We start from the raw sequence: 19,841 nt of genomic DNA, 5'->3' as shown, positions 1-19,841 counted from the left end.
CCTAAACCTAACTTTTACCCAAACACTAACTCTAACCCTAACCCTAAACCTAATACTAACCCTAAGCCCTACCCTCACTCTAACCCTAACTTTACATCTAAACCAAACCCTAACAGTAACCCTGTCACTAACACTAACCCTATACCTAACCAAAACTCTATCCCTAACCCTAAACCTAACACTAACCCTAACCTTAATCCTAACATTATGTTAACACTAACACTAAACTTAACCCTAACTCTAACCTTAAATTAAACATTAAATCTAACCCTAAACCTAATTCTAACTGTAACACTAACCCTAACACTAACCCTAACCCTAAGAGTAACACAACTCTGAACCATAACCGTTACACTAACTCTAACCATAACCCTAAACCTATCCCTTACACTAACCCTAATCTTAACCCTAAACTGAAACCTAACCCTAACACAAACCCTAAACCTAACGCTAATACGAACCATAACCCTAACCCTAACCCTAATTTAACCCAAACCTTAACCCTAATACTAACACTACTCCTAACCCTATCCCTAAACCTATCCCTAAACCTAACCCCAAACCTATCCCTAACCCTAACCTAACCCTAAACGTCAACCAAAGTCTAACCCAAATTTTAACCTTTATTATAACCCTAAATATAACCCTATCTACACCCCTCCAGACTATAAACCTAAACCTAACACTAACGAAAACCCAAACCCTAACACTAACCATAACCCTAACCCTACCACTAACACTAAATCTAACAATAAACTTATCCTTAACCATAAATTTTACCCTAACAATAACCCTAACCCTAACCCTAAAACTAACCATAAACCTAAGCCTAACACAAACCCTTTTCGTAACCCAAACACTAAATTTAACCCTAACACAAACACTAACCATTATTTAAATCTTAACCCTAATCCAACACTAAACCTAACCCTAATAATATCCCTAAACTTCAATCTAACCGTGAAGCTAGCCATAATCCTAATCCTAATCAAATAACACTAACCCTAAACCTAAGTATAACCCTAACACTAAGACTAATGCTAACCCTAAACCTACCCCTAAACCTAAAGCTATCACTAACCCTAACCTTAACCCTAACACGAATCCTAAACCTAACCTTAACCCTAACCTAACTCTAAACATAGACATAACCCTAACACTAACCATAATCCTAAACCTTACCAAAATCCTAACACTAAACTTAACCCTGCCCTAACCCTAACCTAAACCTAAAAATAACCCTAACCCTAACACAAATCCTAACTCTAACCCTAACACCAACCCTAAATCTAACCCTAACACAAACCTTAAAACTAATCCTAACCATAATCTAACCATGAACCTAACCCTAACCCTACAACTAACCCTAACCTTAACACTAACCCTAATACAAACATTGGCCTAACCCTAATCCTAAAATTACAACAAACACAAACCCTAATCTACCCCTAACCCTAACACTAACATAAAGCTAACATTAAATCTATTACAAACAATAAACCTAACCCTAACACTAAGTCTAAACCTAACCCTTACCCAAGGCTAATAATAACCCTAAGCCTCACCATAACCCTAACCCTAACACTAATCCTAATTCTAAACTTAACACCTTCCCTAAACCAAACTCTAACACTAATCCAAACAATAATCGTAAGTCTAACCCTAACCCTAAACAAAACTCTAGCCCTAACCCTAAGCCTAACCCTGATCATAAACCTGACACAAATTCTAACCGTAAACCTAACCGTAACCCTAAACCTAACACTAACCCTAAACCAAACACTAACCCTAACCCTAACACTAATACTAACACTAAAATTAACAATAACTCGAACACTAATCATAACCCTAACCCTAACCTAACACAAAACCCTAACACTAACCCTAACCCTAACACTAACCCTAATGCTAAACCTAAAGTAGCCCTAACCCTAACCCAAAACATAACCATAAACATAACATAACACTAATCCTAACTTTTACCTAACACTACCCCTAACCCTAACAATAACACTAAAACTAACCCAGCCCTAACCCTAACACTAACCCTAACCCTAACATAACCCTAACCCTAACAGAAAAACTAACACTAACCAATAATCTAACCCTAACCCTAACTCTAACCCTAAACCTAACACTAAACCTAACCCTAACAATAACCATAACACTAAATATAACCTAATTTCTAACAGTAATCTAGCACTAACTCTTTACATAACACAAACCCTAACCCTTCCCCTAACCCTTACATAATCCTAACTCTAACCCTAACCCTAACACTAACAGTAAAATTAACCCTAAACTTAACACTAACCCTAAACCTAACACTAACCCTAACCTCAACCCTAAGTGTAACCCTAACCCTAACACTAACACTAACCCTATCCCAAACTGAACCCTAACCCTAAACCTTATCTAACCCTAAACCTAACCCTAAATCTAACACTAACCATTACCGCAACACTACCCCTATCACTACCCCTAACCCTAAGCCTATCCCTATATCTAACACTAACCCTATCCTTAACCCTTACTTTAACCCTAACACTAAGCCTAACACTCAACCTAACACTATACCTAATCTTCCCGTAACCCTACAACTAACCCTAAAGCTAACATTATGCCTCATTCTAACCCTGTTTTTTATCATAACTAACACCCTAATTTTAATTCTAACCCTAACAAAAAAACTAAATCTCACCCTTACCCTAACAAAAACCATAATTCTTACCATAACACTAACCTTAACACTAACCCTAACCCAAACCATGAACCTAATTCTAAAACTAACCCCAATCTTAACGGGAACCTTAAATCTAATCCTAACCCCAAAATTAACCTTAAATATAACCCTAACACTAACCAAACAGTAACCTCACCACAACCCTAACCGTAACAGTAACAGTAACCCTAACCCTAATTCTAACTTTAAAACTAAATGTAACTCTAAACCTATCCCTAACCCTAACACTATCCCTATCCCCAAACATTACACTAATGCTAACATTGAACCTAACCAAAAACTAATAACCCTAAACCTATCCCTAACCCTCACCCTAAAGCTTACTCTAACACATACCCTTACCTGACCCCTATCACTAATACTAACCCTAACACGAACACTAACCTTTACCTACAAGAAACTCTAAAACTAACCCTAAACCTAACCCTAAGCCTCACTCTAACCCTAATCGTAACCATAACACTAACCCTATCCCTAATTTTAACACAAACCTTAACCCTAACCCTTACCCTAACACAAAGTATATCTCTCACACGAACACTAATTTTAATCCTAACCCTATCTCTAAATCTAACCCTATCCCTAGCCTGAAACCTAATCCTAACCCTAAACCTAAAACTAAACCTAAACATAACCCTAACTCCAAAATAAACTTTAACCCTAACACTAACTTTAACACTAACCCTAACCATAAACCTAGCCCCAACCCTAAACCTATCCCTAACCCAAAAACTCTCTCTAACCCTAACCCTAACACTAACACTAAAGGTAATCCTTAACCAAGCCCTAACCCTAATTCTAAGCCTAACCCTAACTCTAATATGAATCCTAACACTAACACTAACACTAACACTAACTCCTACCCTAAACCTTACACAAAACCTAATCCTAACCACATGACTAACCTTAATCCTAAAACTACCCCTTATCATAACCCTTACCCTAAACCTAACATGAACCCTAAAATAATCTGTAACACTAACCATAACCCCAATCCCATCCCTTACACTTAAAATAACCCTAAACCTATCCCTAAACCTAACACTATTCCTAATTCTAACTCTAACCCAAACTCTTATAATAACCCTAAACCTAAGCTAACCCTAAACCTAACACTAACCCTAAACCTAACCCTATTACTAACCCTAATCCTTACTCTAACTCTAACCCTACACCTCACCATAAATGTAACTTTAACCCTAACACTTACTCTAATTCTAATGCTAACACTAACCCTCAACCTAACTCTAACACTAACCAAAACACTAATCCTAACCATAACCTTAATTCTAACTGTAACACTAACACTAGCCCTAACCGTAAACCTACAACTAACACCAAAAGTAACTCTAACTGTAACTCTAACACGAACCCTAAACCTAACCCAAACCATAAATGTAACAATAACCCACACCCTTACCCTAACCCTAACACAAACCGTAACCCTAACCCTACATCTAACACAAACTCTAACCAAGCCATAACCCTATCCCTAACCTAACATTTACCCTAAACATTACCTAACACTAACCTAACCCTAACCTCAACCATAACACTAACCCTTAACCTAAGCGTAACACTAACCCAAATCTCAATATTAACCCTATAACTAACCCTAAAACTAAACCTAACCCTAAACCCATCACTAATCCTAATTCTTACCGTAAACCTACGTGTAACCCTAAACCTAATTCTATTCTTAACCGTAACCATAACGATAAACTTAACCCTAAACCTAACACAAACCCTAACCCTAACACTAACACTAACCCTAAACCCAACTTTAACACTAACTCTAAAACTAACCTTAACCATATCCTTAACCCTACCCTAAACCTAACCCTAATACTAATCCTAACTCTAACTGTAAACCTAAACTTAACTGTACCCCTAACCCTAACCCAAGCCCTAAACATAACACAAACCCTAACATTAAACCTAACACTAACCCTGAACAAAAGCAAAACCCTAACACTAACACCAACCCTAAAGGTTACCCTAACCCTAAACCAAACCCAAACACTAAATCTAACCCTAATTCTAACCCTTACTGTAACACTAAACCTAAACCTAATTTTAAGCCTAAACCTAAAAATAACGCTAAACCTATCCCTAACCCTAACACTATTCCTATCTTAACACTAACACTGTACCTAACTCTAAACCTAATCCCATCCCTAACCTTCATCCTAAACCTTACCCTAACACAAACCGTAACTATAACCCTAACACTAACACTAATCCTAACTCTAACCCTAACGCCAAACTTTACCTACAAATAACCATAAAACAAAAAATATACCTAAACCTAAGCCTCACTCTAACCCTAATCCTAACCATAAACTTAACAATAAACCTATCCCTAATCCTAACAAAAACCCTAACGCTAATCCTTACCCTAAGACAAATCATATCCATCAGAAAAACACTAATCCTAACATTAACCCTAACCCTAATTCTAAAACTAACCCTAACTCTAGCCCAAACCCTAACCCTAACCCTAAAACTAACCAAAAACATAATTCTTATTCAAAAACAAACTCTAACCCTAATCATAATCCTAACTTTAACACTAACCCTAACCCTAAACCCAGCCCTAATTCTAAACCTATACCTAACCGTAACAGTCTCCCTACCCCTAACCTTAACATTAATACTAAATCTACCCTAAACCTAGCCCTAACTCTAACCCTAACCCTAAAACTAACATGAACCCTTACTCTAAACCTAAGACTAACCCTAACGCTAAATCTTACACTTACGCTAAACCTAACAATATCCCTATCCTTTAACTTAAAATTAACCCTAAAAATCACCCTAAACCTAACCCTAACACGAACCCTAATCCTAACCCTAACACTAACCATAACACTATCCAAAACCCAATCACACACCTAACACTAAAATTAACCCTACACCTATCCATAACCCTAACTCTATACCTAATCCTAATACTAACTTTAACACTAACCGTTACAATAACCCTAAACCTAACCTAACCCTTACCCTAACACTACGCCTAAACTTAACCATATAACGAACACTAATCCTAACACTAACAATAACTCAAACATTAATTCTAACCATTACCCTTATTCCAACCATAACACTAACTCTAGCCCTAACCGTAAACCTACAACTAACACCAAAACTAACCCTAACTGTAACTCTAACACGGACCATAAACCTAACCCTAAATATAACCCTAACACTAACCCACACAATAACCCTAACCCTAAACTAAATTTAACCCTTTACCTAACCCTAACCCTAACACTAACCCTTAACCAAACCCTAAGACTAATCCTAATCCCACATTAACCTTATAACTAACCTTAACCTAAACCTAACACTAAAACTAACCCTAACCATAATCCGATGCCTAACACTATATCTAACTCTAATCTTAACTGAAACCCTAACAATAACCTTAACCTTAAACCTAACACAAACCAAACCCTAACCCTAACCCTAACAGTAACTCTAACACTAACCTTAAACCCAACCCTAATGCTAACTCTAAAACTTACTCTAACCCTATCCTGAACCCTAAACCTAAACCAAACCCTATCACAAATACTTACCCTAACCATAAAACTAACCCTAATACTAATCCTAACCCTAACCCTAAACTTAACTGTAACCCTAACACTAACCCAAACCCTAACCATAACACAAACCCTAACACAAAACCTAAAACAAACCCTAAACCTAAGCAAAACCCTAACCCTAATACTAACCCTAACCCTAACCCAAAGCCTAACATTAACCCTAACACTAAACCTCACCCTAATGCTAACCCTAACACTAACACCAACTGTAAAGATTACTCTAATCCTAACATTAACCCAAACACTGGCCATAATCCTATTCTTAAACCCAACACTAACCCTAACATTAAACCTAACCCTCACCATAACCCAAACACTAAACCTAACCCTAATCCTAACCCTAACACTAACACTAAGACTAAACCTAACTCTATTTCTAATGCTAACCAAAACACTAACTCTAACCCTAACCCTAACGCTAACTGTAACATTAACCCTAACCCTTAACCTAACCCTAAAAATAACTGAAACACTAATTCTAACCCTAACACCAACACTAACCCTAACACTAACCCTAAATTTTACACTACTTGAAACACTAACACTAACCCTAACCCTAAACCTATCCCTAACACTAACGTTAATGCTAATAGTAACCCTAACCCTAACGTTAACCCAAACACAAACCCTAAACTTTTCCATTACAGTGACCCTAACCCTACCACTAACACAAACCCTGACCCAAAGATAACCAGTAACCCTAACCAAAACACTAACCCTAAACCTAACTCTAAACCTAACCCTAATCTGAATCATAACCCTAAAACTAACCCTAACCCTAACAGTAACCCTAGCCTAAACCTAAACCTAACCCTGTCTCTAACCCTAACACTAACACTAACTCTAACACTAATTCTAACCTTAACCATTACCCTAACCTTAACACTCACCTAACATAACCCTAAACCTAAATATAACCCTAACCCAAACACTAAAGCTAACCTTAACATTAGCCCTAACCCTAACACTAATCCAAACCACATCTCTAACCCTAAACCTAATCATAAGTGTAACCCTAAACCTAACCTTAACCCTAACCCTGACCTAAAGCAAACCCTAATACAAACCCTAACTCTAACCCAAAGCCTAACATTCACCCTAACACTAAACCTAACCCTAATGTCAACCCTAACACTAACACCAACCATAAAGATTATCCTAACCCTAACACTAACCCAAACACTGACCATAACCCTATCCCTAAACCCAACACTAACCCTAACATTAAACCTAACCCTTAGCATAACACTAACCCTAAACCTAACCCTAACCTCAACTATAAAACTCACCCTAACCTTAATCTGAAATGTAACCATAATCCCAACCCTATCACAAACACTAAACCTAAACCTAAGACTAACCCTATAAGCCTAACCCTAACATTAACCTTAACCCTAAGTGTAATCCTAATCTTAACTCTATCCATAACCCTAACCCAACTTTAATCCTAATGCAAACCCTTACACTAACCCTAACCTTTACTGTAATTTTAAACTTAACAGTAACCCTAACCCAAACTTTAACACTAACACAAATCCTAACACTAAACCTAACCCTATACCTAACCCTAACACTAACCTCAACCCTAACCTTAACCCTAACAATAAACCTAACCCTAACTTAAAGCTAACACTAACACCCTAAACCTAAACCTTAGGCTACCCCTAACCCTAACCTGAACACTAATTCTAATCCCAACACTAGTTCTAACCCTAACACTAACCCTATCACTAATCGTAACTGTAACCCTAACCATAACCGTAACACAAACTGTAACCTAACCATATCCTAACCCTAAACCTAACCCTGTCTCTATCCCTAACCCTATCCCTAACACTAACCCTAACCCTTACCCTAAACCTAACCCTAACACTCACATTATCCTAGCCCTAAACTGAATACCAACTCTATTCCTAATCCTAATACTAACCCTTAACCTAACTATAAGCCAAACCCTAAAAATAATGCTAACCCTAACCCTAACACTAACCCTAACCCTAAACCTACCTCTAACCCTATTCCTTACCCTAAGCCAAACCCTCATCCTAATGCTACCCTATTCCTAACTATAATTCTTAGCCTACCCTAAAGCCTAACTTTATTACTAGTCCTAAACATAGCCCTCATTCTAGCTCTAATTGTAACACTACCCTGACCCTTATTCTGACCTTACACTAACCCTGGATCTAAACCTGTCCGTAACCCAAAACTGAACCTTAACACTACCTCTACCAGTAAACCCTTACCTAAACCTAACAGTAACACTAGCACTAGACCAAACCTAATCCTTAATAGAGTCATAAATCTAGATGTAGCCCTAAACAATATCCTAGCATTATCCCTAACAATTACTCTTAACCTAACATAAAGACTAAACCTATCACTAGACGCAATGCTAGTTCTAACTGTGGTCCTAAACCTAAAATTAACCTGACCCCACAATAATCCTTAATCTAATAGAAACCCTAGATCTAAACCTTATCCTAAACCAAAACCTAACCCTAACACTAGACTTATCCATAACCCTGACCCTAAAATTAATCATAAACATATCTCTCACTCTTGCATTACCCAAAGCCCTAAAGTTAGCACTAAACATCACACAAAACGTAGCCCTTATCTTAGCCCTAAACCTAGCACTAATCATAACCCTAACCATAACCTTAGACCTAACCCTAATGCTAACCCTTGCCCTATACCTAACCCAAGCTCAAACTCTAATCTTTAGCCTAAATATAACCCTATCCTAAACATAACACTAGCCCTTACTTAAAACCTAACGCTCGCCCTAACCCTATCCCTAGCTCAAATGCCTACACTTACCCTAACCCTAACCCTAACATTAACCCTAGGTCTAACCCTAACCTTAAACTTAACCATAACCCTAACCCTATCCCTAACCTTTGCTCTAACCCTATCAATTACCCTAAAGAAAAGCCAGACCCATACACTAACCCTATTCCTAACAATAACCCTATCATTAACACTAACCCTATCCATTACTCTAAACCTAACCAGAAACATAAACCTAATTCTATTCATTACCCTAACCCTATACCTGAACCCATGGCTAATTCAAGCATTTACCCTAAATCTTAACCTACACCAAACCCTACCTTGACCCTGACCCTAATAATACAGCTAGTTTTATTCTTGACACTTACCCTAGACCTTACCCTTAAAATAGACATAGCCATAACCTAACACTAAAACTAATACTAACCATAAACCGAGAATGAAATTATCCCTAGCTCTAATCATAGCCATTGCCATAACATAAACCCTCAGCCAAGCCCTAAACCTAGTCTTAATTCTAATCCAAACCCTAACCTTATTTTTAACCCAAATTCTAACCCTTGCCCAAGCCCTAAACCTAGCTCTAACCCTATCCCTTCCACTAAACATAATTCTAATCCTAACACTAACACTAACCCTAAACCAAGGCCTAATCCTAACACTAACCCTAGCACTAATCCTAGCCCTAATTCAGCCCTAACACTAAACCTACCACTAACCTTAGCCCAAAGTCTACCTCCAACTATCAACCTAGACCTATTTCTAGTTCTAACCCTATCTGTTACCATAACCCTAACATTAGCCCTAAACTTAACCCTAATCCTAGACATAGCCCTAAACCTAGATGTAACCATAACAATAAATCTAAGCCTAAACTTCACCCTACCATTAGCCCTAACACTATCACTAACATAAAACTAGCCCTAACACTAAGCCTAGTTCTAAAAAAAAAAAAAAACTGAGCCATAGCCCTATCCCAAACTCTACCTAACCTTAAAACTAGACCTGACATTAGCCATATCCCTAGCCCTAATCCTAGTTCTAAACCCAGCCTTAATTCTTACCCTGATAATAACCCCAGCCCTATCCCTAATTTTATTCCTTATCCTAGCACTAAACATAGCTGTAACATCATACCTTACCATAAAACTAATCCTAAACTTAACCCTAGCCCTAAACCTAGGCCTTAACCTAACACTAACCCTAGCACTTATCCTAGCCCTAATTTAGCCCTAACACTAAACCTAACCCTATCCTTATCCCTAAAACAAACTCTAAATCTCTCCCTAGACCTATCCCTAGTTCTAAACTTATCCCTTACCATAACCCAAAATCTAGCCCTCTCTCTAGCCACAACTTTAGCCCTAATCTTTGCCCTACCCCTAAACCTGGATAAAACCCAAACCTTAAGTCTAAATCTCACCCTAACTCTAACCCTAACAGCAATACTAATTGGAAAGCTAGCCGTAACCCTAACCTAGCCCTGAAAAAAAACTGAGCCATAAACCTAACCATTACTCTTAATCTAAACCAAACACTAAATCTATAACTAACCCTAACCCTAAACCTAACACTAAACGTAAAAATAATCCTAACCTGCTGAGAGCCAGTAGCCAAGTAGGTATGACAATTTCCTTGCCAGTGTACCCCATGTTGCTTAGAGGAAGGACTCGTGGAAATGGACTTGCCTTGGAAATTTTGCAGTGACATTGCATGTAAGGTGACCTTGCTCAAGGACCAGGGCGGATCCGGGTTTAGGGCAGATCAGGGTTTGGGGCTCTCCTTGGGTTTAGGGCGGTTCCAGGTTTAAGGTGTACCCTGCTGGGAATAGGGTGTATCCTGCTGCCTCAGGCGTGCCCACTCCTGTAGTTCCCATTGCGTTCTCCCAGGATTCAGAGAGTATTTTGGGATTTTGCTTCAGAACGTGTGTAGAGTGCCGGTGTGAGTTCAGGAATAAAGAATTGCTGTTTGAATCTACAAGGCTGTGAGTGGCTCATGATTTTGTGCCCAGCCAGACTGCGGCACTTACCCTAACCGTAACCCTATGCCTAACACTAAATGTAACTCTAATCTTAACTGAAACCCTAACAATAACCAAATAAACCCTAACCCTAAACCTAACAGTAACCCTAACACTAACCCTAAACCTAGCCCTAAACCTTGCCATAATTTGAGTGCTAACCCTAACCCTAGAAGTAATCTGACCCTGACTCAGATCTAACACTAACCTTAGCTCTAAACATTGACTTAATGCTAAACTAAGAAGTAGCCCTAATCAGAAACCAAGTTATTTCATTAGACGTAGCCCTAATGCTAACACACATTCTATGATAATTCGAGCCCTATCCCTAGGTATAACTCTAAGACTAACCCTAACCCTAAACCTATCCCTAACCCTATCCCTAATCCTCACACTTACCCTAAGCCTAACTCTCACCCTAATGCTACCCTAGTCCTAACACTAATCCTTAGCCTATCCCAAACCCTAACTCTATTACTAGTCGTAACCCTAGGCCTCATTCTAGCTCTAGCCCTAACCCAAATATGACCCTTATTCTGACCCTAACACTAACCCTAGATCTAATCCTGACATTAACCCTAAACTGGACTTTAAATCTACCCCTACTAGTGAACCTATACTTAAACCTAACAGAAACACTAGCACTAGACCAAACCTCATCATAAATAAAGTCATAAATCTAGCCTTAGCCCTAAACAAAAATTTTGGACTAGCCCTAACAATAGCCTTTAACCTAAAACAAGACTAACTCTATCCCTAGACCCAATGCTATTCAGAATTCTGGCCCTAACCCTTAACCAAACACTGATGCTTAACTTAACACAAACTCTAGCTCTAAATCTTATTCTAACCCAAAACCTAACCCTAACAATAGATTTATCCATAACCCTAACTCTAAAAGTAGCCATACCCATAATGCGAGCTCTTACATTACCTATAGCCCTAACACTAGCCATAAACATCAAAACAAACCTAGCACTTATCATAGCCCTAAACCTAGCCGTAATTGTAACCCTAACCATTACCCTAGACCTAACCTTAACCCTAACCCTCGCTCTAGTCCTAAACCTGGCTCAAACTCTAACCCTTTCCCTAACCATAACACTAACCCTAAACTTAAAACTAGCCCTGACTCTAACCCTAACGCTCACCGTAAACCTAACCCTACTTCAAACCCTAATACTTACCCTAAACTTAACCTTGACACTAACCCTAGGCCTAACCATAACCCTAGCCATAAACTTAACCTTAAATGTAGCCCTAACCTTAGCTCTAACCCTATACATTTACCTAAAGATAATGCTAACCCAAATGCTAACTCTAGGCTTAACACTAACCCTATCACTTACAAAACCCTATCCATTACTCTGACATTAGCCCTAAAACTGACCTTATCCATTATCCTAATTCTAAACTGAGCCCTAATGCTAATACTAGCCTTAACCCTAAACCTTAACCTAAACCAAACCATACCTGGACCCTGATCCTAATAAAACACCTAGCTCTAAACCTGACCCTTACCCTAAACCTAACCCTTACACTATACCTAGCCATAACTTAACCATAAAACTACCACTTACTTTGAACCTATACCTGACATTAGCCCTAGCCCTAACACATACCCTCAACCTGGCACTATACCCAGCCTTAATCCTAACCCAAACACTAACTCTAGCCCTAAATCAAATTCTAACCAGAAACCTAGGTCTAAAGCTAGCTATAACCCCATCCCTTCCCCTAAATTTAACCCTAACCCTAACACTAACACTAACTATAACCCTATTCCTAAATATGACTAACCCTAACTCTAACCCTAGCATTAATCCTATCCTTAATTTAGCCTTAACCCTAAACCTACCCCTAACCCTAGCCCAAAGCATAACTCTAATCACACACCAGTCCTATTTTTAGTTCTAACACTATCCATTATCATAACCCTAACACTTGCTCTAAACTTAATCATAATGCAGGCCCTAGCCCAAAACCTAGATCTAACCATTACAATAAATCTCAGACTAAATCTCATTCTACCACTAGCCCTAACACTATCGCTAATCCTAAAACTAGCCCTAAACCTAGCCCTAGTTCTAAAACAAAACTGAGCCCTAGGCCTAACCCTAAACCTAGCCTAATGGTAATGGTATACCTGACATAAGCCCTATCCCTAATTCTGACCCTAATCCTAACACAAAACCTAAGCCTACACCTAGTATTAATCCTACCCCTAATTCGTGTCCTATCCCTAACCCTGATCAGTAACACTGATCCTGACTCTGACACCAACACTAAGCTTATCTCTAATCATCTCCCAAAACCTACACCTAATCGAAACACAAAACCTTGACGTAGAACTAATGCTAACTCTAATCTAGCCCTAATTTTAACTCTAGTTCTTACAATAGCCATAGTCCTACCTTATCGCTAACCTAACCCAAAACCTAGCCCTAATCTGAGCCCTAACCCTAGCTTTAACCCTATCCCTAGCCCAAACCCTAGCCTCAACACTTAACCTTAAACTAACTCAAAAAAAATAAACTTGAACTAACCTGAACCATGGCCCTAATCCTAACCATGACCCTAGGCCTAACCCCATATCTAATCTTATTTATTACCCTAACCATAACCCTAAGTGAATTCCATCCCAAGGCCTAACCTTAACATTATCCCTTACCCTAAGGCTGTCCATTACCCTAAAGCTAAAATGAACCCTAAACCTAACCATATCTATTATCCTAACCCTAACACTAACCCTAATGTTAATTTGAGCCCTAACCCTAAACCTTAACCTAACACATTCCCTAATGCTGATTCAAACCCTAATAATACCCTAGCTCTAAAAGTGATCCTCACACTCAACCTAACCCTTACAATAAATCTGCTATAAACCTAATCCTGAAACTATCCCTAACCATAACCCTATACCTGACATTAGCCCTAACCCTAATCCTAGCCCTAACCCTACCATAAAATCTAGCCCTAATCCTAGCACTAAGTCTAGCCTTATTCCTAATCATAACCCTAACCCTAGCCCTATCCTTAATTTTATACTTTGACCTAGCCCATAACATAGCTGTAACATCACACCTTACCCTAATCCTAGCACTAAACCAAGGCCTAAACCTAACACTAACCCTAGTACCAAACCTAGCCCTAATTTTACCCTAACCCTAACCCTATACCTATCCCTAGTTCTATGATTAACTCTCTCTCCCTAGCCCTATCTCAAGTTCTAAACTTATTCCTTATCATAACCCAAATTCTATCCCTATACCTATTCCCAACCTTAGCCCTAACTGTTGCTCTAGCCCTAAACGTGAATATAATCCAAATCTTAAGCCTAAAGCTCACCCTTGCTGAGAGCCATTGCCAAGTAGGTATGACGCATGGCATGACCCAGGTCATTTGCAGTGACATTGCGAGAAAGGTGACCTTGCTCAAGGACCAGGGCGGATCCAGGTTTAGGGTGTATCCTGCCGGGAATAGGGAGTATCCCGCTCCTTGGGTTTAGGGAGGTTCCAGGTTTAAGGTTATTCCTGCTGGGAATAGGGCGTATTCTGCTGCCTCAGGCGCCTTGAGTTCCCATTGAGTTCTCCTGGGATTCAGAGAGTTTTTGGAATTCAGAGCCCAGTGGAGAGTGTGGATTTTGCCCAAAACGTGGATTTCCCCAGAAAGTGATTGTACAGTGTCAGTGTGAGTTCAGGAATAAAGAATTGCTGTTTGAATCTACAAGGCTGTGAGTCGCTCGTGATTTTGTGCCCAGCCAGACTGTGGCACACCCTAACACTATCCCTGAACCTAATGGTAATTGGAAAACTAGGTCTAATCTAACCCAGCCCTAAAAAAAAAACTGAGCCATAAACCTAACTGTAACCCGTAACCTAAACCAAAAACTAACCCTAAACCTAGCCCTAAACCTTGCCATAATTTCAGTGCTAAACCTAACCCTAGAAGTAACACTGACCATGATTCGGATCCTAAAACTAATCCTAGCTCTATACATTGCCCTAACACTAAAACTAGATCTAAACCTAATCAGAAACCAAATTTTTTCATTAGACATAGCCCTAAAGCTAACACAAATCCTAGCACTAATCCAAACTCTAACCCTGGGTTTAACTTTAAAACTAACCCTAACCCTAACCCTAGCCCTAAAGCTATCCCTAACCCTAGTACTACCTCTAATCCCATTCTTTCCCTAAGCAAAACCCTCATCCAAATGTTACCTAGTCCTAACCCTAATTCTTAGCCTACCCCAATTCACAACTCTTTTGCTAGTTCTAACCATAGGCTTCAATCTAGTTGTAACTGTAACCCATCCTTATTCTGACTTTAACACTAACCCTAGAACTAAACCTCATACTTACCCTAAACCAGACCATACCCCTACCCTTACCAGTAAACCTGTCCCTAAACCTAACATTAACACTAGTACTAGACCAAACCTAATCCTAAATATAGTAATATATCTAGCCCTAAATCTAAACAAAATCTTTGTACTAGCCCTAAAAATAACCCTTAAACTAATCCAAATACTAACCCTATCCCTAGATTCAACACTAGTTCTAATTCTTGCCCTAACTCTAACCCTAACCCTAACCCTAACCAATAGCCTTAATGCTAGCCATAAACACCACAAAAACCTAGCCTTATCCTCGCCCTTAACCAAACCCTAATCATTACCTTAACCATTACCCTAGCCCTGACTCTAACCCTGATCATCACCCTAGCCCTAACTCTAGCTCATATCCTAAAACTTACCCTAAACCTAGCCATGACACTAACCCTAGGGCTAAACCTAAATGTATCCCTAATCCTAATCTTAACTCTCTCACTAACCTTACCTCTAAACTTATCCACTAACCTAAAGATAAGCCAAACTCAATTACTAACCCTAGGCCTAATGCTAACCCTATCACTAACACAAACTCTATCCATTACTCTAAACTTAACTTGAACCCTAAACCTAACCCTATCCATTACCCTACTTTAAACCCTAACACTAATGCTAATTCAACTCTTAACTTTAAACCTTAAACTAAACAAAACCCTACCCAAACCTGACCCTAATAATATGCCTAGCTCTCAACCTGACCCTTACCCTAAATGAAAACCTTACACTAGACCTAGCCATTACCTAACTATAAAACTATTACTAACCAAAACCCTAGACCTGACATTAGCCCAATCCATAATCCTAGCCCTAGCCCTAACACAAATCCTCAAACCTAGCCCTAAAGGTAGCCTTAATCATAACCTGAACCTAACCTAGCCCTAACCCTAATTCAACTCTTGCTAAACTTAGCTATATCCCCATCCCTTTTTGTCGGAGACCAGGTCCAACAGGGGGTCTCAGAAGATGAACGGATGGTGAGGAGTCTGTGAAAGAGGGGTGGAGAAACAACACAGACACCAAAGTGCAGGTGTTGATCCCAATCTTTACTTGTGAACTTGATCATATATACTTTTCATTTTGGCAGGCTCACAGTACTTTGTGGTTACAAAACAGGAATCATTATTCAAAGAAACAAAATATTACCTAGCTACAATCAGAACAGAAGAATGTATCTTGGCTGATGCATAAGCAAACATTTGTACTTTCAGTTCGTGTTTTGCTTTGAGCTGTTTCTGCTTAGTTAACTTTTAATAATAATTACAAATGTCCCAAACTATTGGCCTATACCTTGACTATTCTTTCTTGACTTACTGACTGGAACCGGTGCATTGGTTATGGCAAGTGGTTGACTTGTTATTAATTTTAATCAAACAAGAGTAAGAGCACAAACCATTGTGCACAGGAACAAGAACAAGTTGCCCAGTACTAAGCACTAATCTGTCTTCTTAACATTAATTTTTCTTCTCTAGATTTTAATTTAATTTCTCAAAAACTTCCTTGACAGGAATACAGGGAGTTTTTCATTCACATTAACAATTTACACTCCACAGCTGAATCATTGTGATTCACAGCTGAATCATTTAGAGCAAACAGATCCATTCTTTAGAATTAGTTGCATTAATTGGGAAAGTCATGTTTTTTCCTTCATACTTAATGGTCATATGAGAAGTCACAACTATACTTATTAAAGGAATACAAAAACAAATCAGCTCATTCCCAGAAACATACTGCACTCCTCCAGAGGATGGACGCCTTGCGCCATCCACCTCAGTAGGGCCTTGCCATTGCCTGAGTCAGGGGAGGGGCGCAGCACCTTTCCCTAAACCTAACCCTAAACCTAGGCCTAACCCTAACACTCACCCTAGCACTAATCCTAGCCCTAATTTAGCTCTAAGCTTAAACCCAAACCTAACCCTAGCCCTAAGAGTAACTCTAACTCTCGCCCTAGTCCTATATTTAATTCTAACCCTGTTATCAGAACCATAACACTAGTCCTAATTTTAGGCCTAAACATAGCCCTAGACCTAAACCTAGTTCTAACCAAAACAATTAATATAAGATTTAATCTCACCTTACTACTAGCCCTAACACTCTTGCTAATTCCCAAACTAGCCCTAAACCTAGCCCTAGCACTACAGCAGAACTAAGCCATAGCCCCAACCCTAACCCTAACCTAAACGTAACACTAGACCTGACATTAGCCCAACTCTAATTCTTACCCTAACCTTAACACAAATTCTAACCCTACACCTACCTTAACCCTAACCCTAATTCAAGTCCTATCCCTAATCCTAAAAGTTACACTAATCCTGACTCTGACCCTAACAATAATACTATCTCTAATCACCCCCCTAAACATAAACCTAATATAAACACTAGACCTAGTCCTAATGCTAACACTAATACTAGCCCTCATTGTAACCCTATTTCTTACATTAGCCGTAGTCCTAAACTAGTCCTAACCTAACCCAAAACCTAGCCGTAATCCGAGCCCTAACCCTAGGTTTAATTGTAGCCCTAACCCTATGGCTAGTCTTAACAATTAACCTAAACATAACCCTAAATGTAACCTTGTCCTAACCCAAAACCTAAACCGAACCATAGCCCTAATCCTAACAATAACAATAGCCCTCAACCTAGATATAATTAATCCATTACACTAACCATAATTCTAAGCAAATTCTAACCCTAGGCCTAACTCTAATCATAGCCCTAACCTAACCATAACCCTAGTCCTAACTATAGCTCTGATCCTATCCATTACCTGAACCATGTCTTCAACCAAATTCTATCCCTAGGCCTAACTCAAACCCTATGCCTTACCCTAAACCCTGTTTATTATACTGAACCTAACCTGAACCTAAAACCTAACAATATCCATTACCCTAACCCTAATGTTACTTTTAGCATTAAACCTAAACCTTAACCTAACCCAACCCCTAACCCTGATTCTGACTCTAATAATATTCCTAGCTTTAAAACTGACCCTAATGCTCAACAAATTCCTTAAAATAGACCTGGCCATAAACCTAAACCTAAAACTATCCCTAACCATAACCCTGGAACTGACATTAGCCCTAAACCTAATCCTAGCCCTAAGTCTAAAACAAAAAATAACCCTAATCGTAGAACTAAGCCTAGCCTTAATCCTAGTCCTAATCTTAACTGGAGCCCTAACCCTAATTTTATCCCATGCTCTAGGCCAAAATGTAGCTGTAACATCATACCTTACTGTAATCCTAACACTAACCCTAACCCTAGCCCTACCTCAAGGCCAAAACTTAACACTAACCCTAGGGCTAATCCTAGCCCTAATTTAACCCTAATCTTAAACCTAATTCTATCCTTAGCCTTAAGACTAACACTAACACTCACCCTAACCCTATCCAAAGTTTAAAAACTATTCCTTACCATAACCCAAAACCTAACCCTATCCCTAGCCCCAACCCTAACTCTAACCATCACCCTAACTCTAAACCTGGTTGTAAATCCTAACCTTAAGTCCAAACCTCACCCTAACACTAGCCGTAAACCTAATGCTAATTGGAAAACTACCCCTAACACTAACCTAGCCCTAAAAAATAACTGAGTCATAATCCTAACCCTAACCCTTAACCTAAACCAAACACTAACTTTACACCTACCCCAAAACATAGCCCTATTTTGAGTCCTAACCATAACCATAGAATTTGGACCCAAACAGTACTCCTAGCTCTAAACATTACCGTAACGCTAACCCTAGAACTAGCCCTAATCAGAAAAGTAGTTGTTTTGTTATCCGTAGCCCTAAAGCTAACACAAATTCTATCCTTAATCTGATTCCTGACTCTAAACCTAAACCTAACTATACCTCTAAACCATTCCTTACCCTAAGCCAAACCCTCACCTTAATGCTACTCTAGTCCTAACCTTAATCATTAGCCTACCCCAAACCCTAACTCTATTACTAGTCATAAACATAGCCCTCATTCTAGCTCTAACCCTAATCCTAACCCTGACACTTTTTCTGACCCAAAAACACTAACCCTAGATCTAAACCTGACCCTAATCCTAAACTGAACCCTAACACTACCCCTACCGTTAAACCTATACTAAAACCTAATGTTAAAACTAGCACTACACCAAACCTAATTCCAAATAGATTCATAAATCTAGCCTTATCCCTAAACAAAAACCTAGCACTAACCCTAAAAATAAACCTAAAACTAATGAAAAGACTAAACCTAACCCTAGCCCTGACTAAAACCCTAACGGGAACCCTAGGCCTAACCCTAGCTC

Source organism: Callospermophilus lateralis, chromosome 18, assembly GCF_048772815.1.
Source record: "Callospermophilus lateralis isolate mCalLat2 chromosome 18, mCalLat2.hap1, whole genome shotgun sequence".
Taxonomy (NCBI): domain Eukaryota; kingdom Metazoa; phylum Chordata; class Mammalia; order Rodentia; family Sciuridae; genus Callospermophilus; species Callospermophilus lateralis.
The sequence above is the reverse complement of the archived record's forward strand: the minus strand, read 5'-3'. Positions refer to the sequence as shown.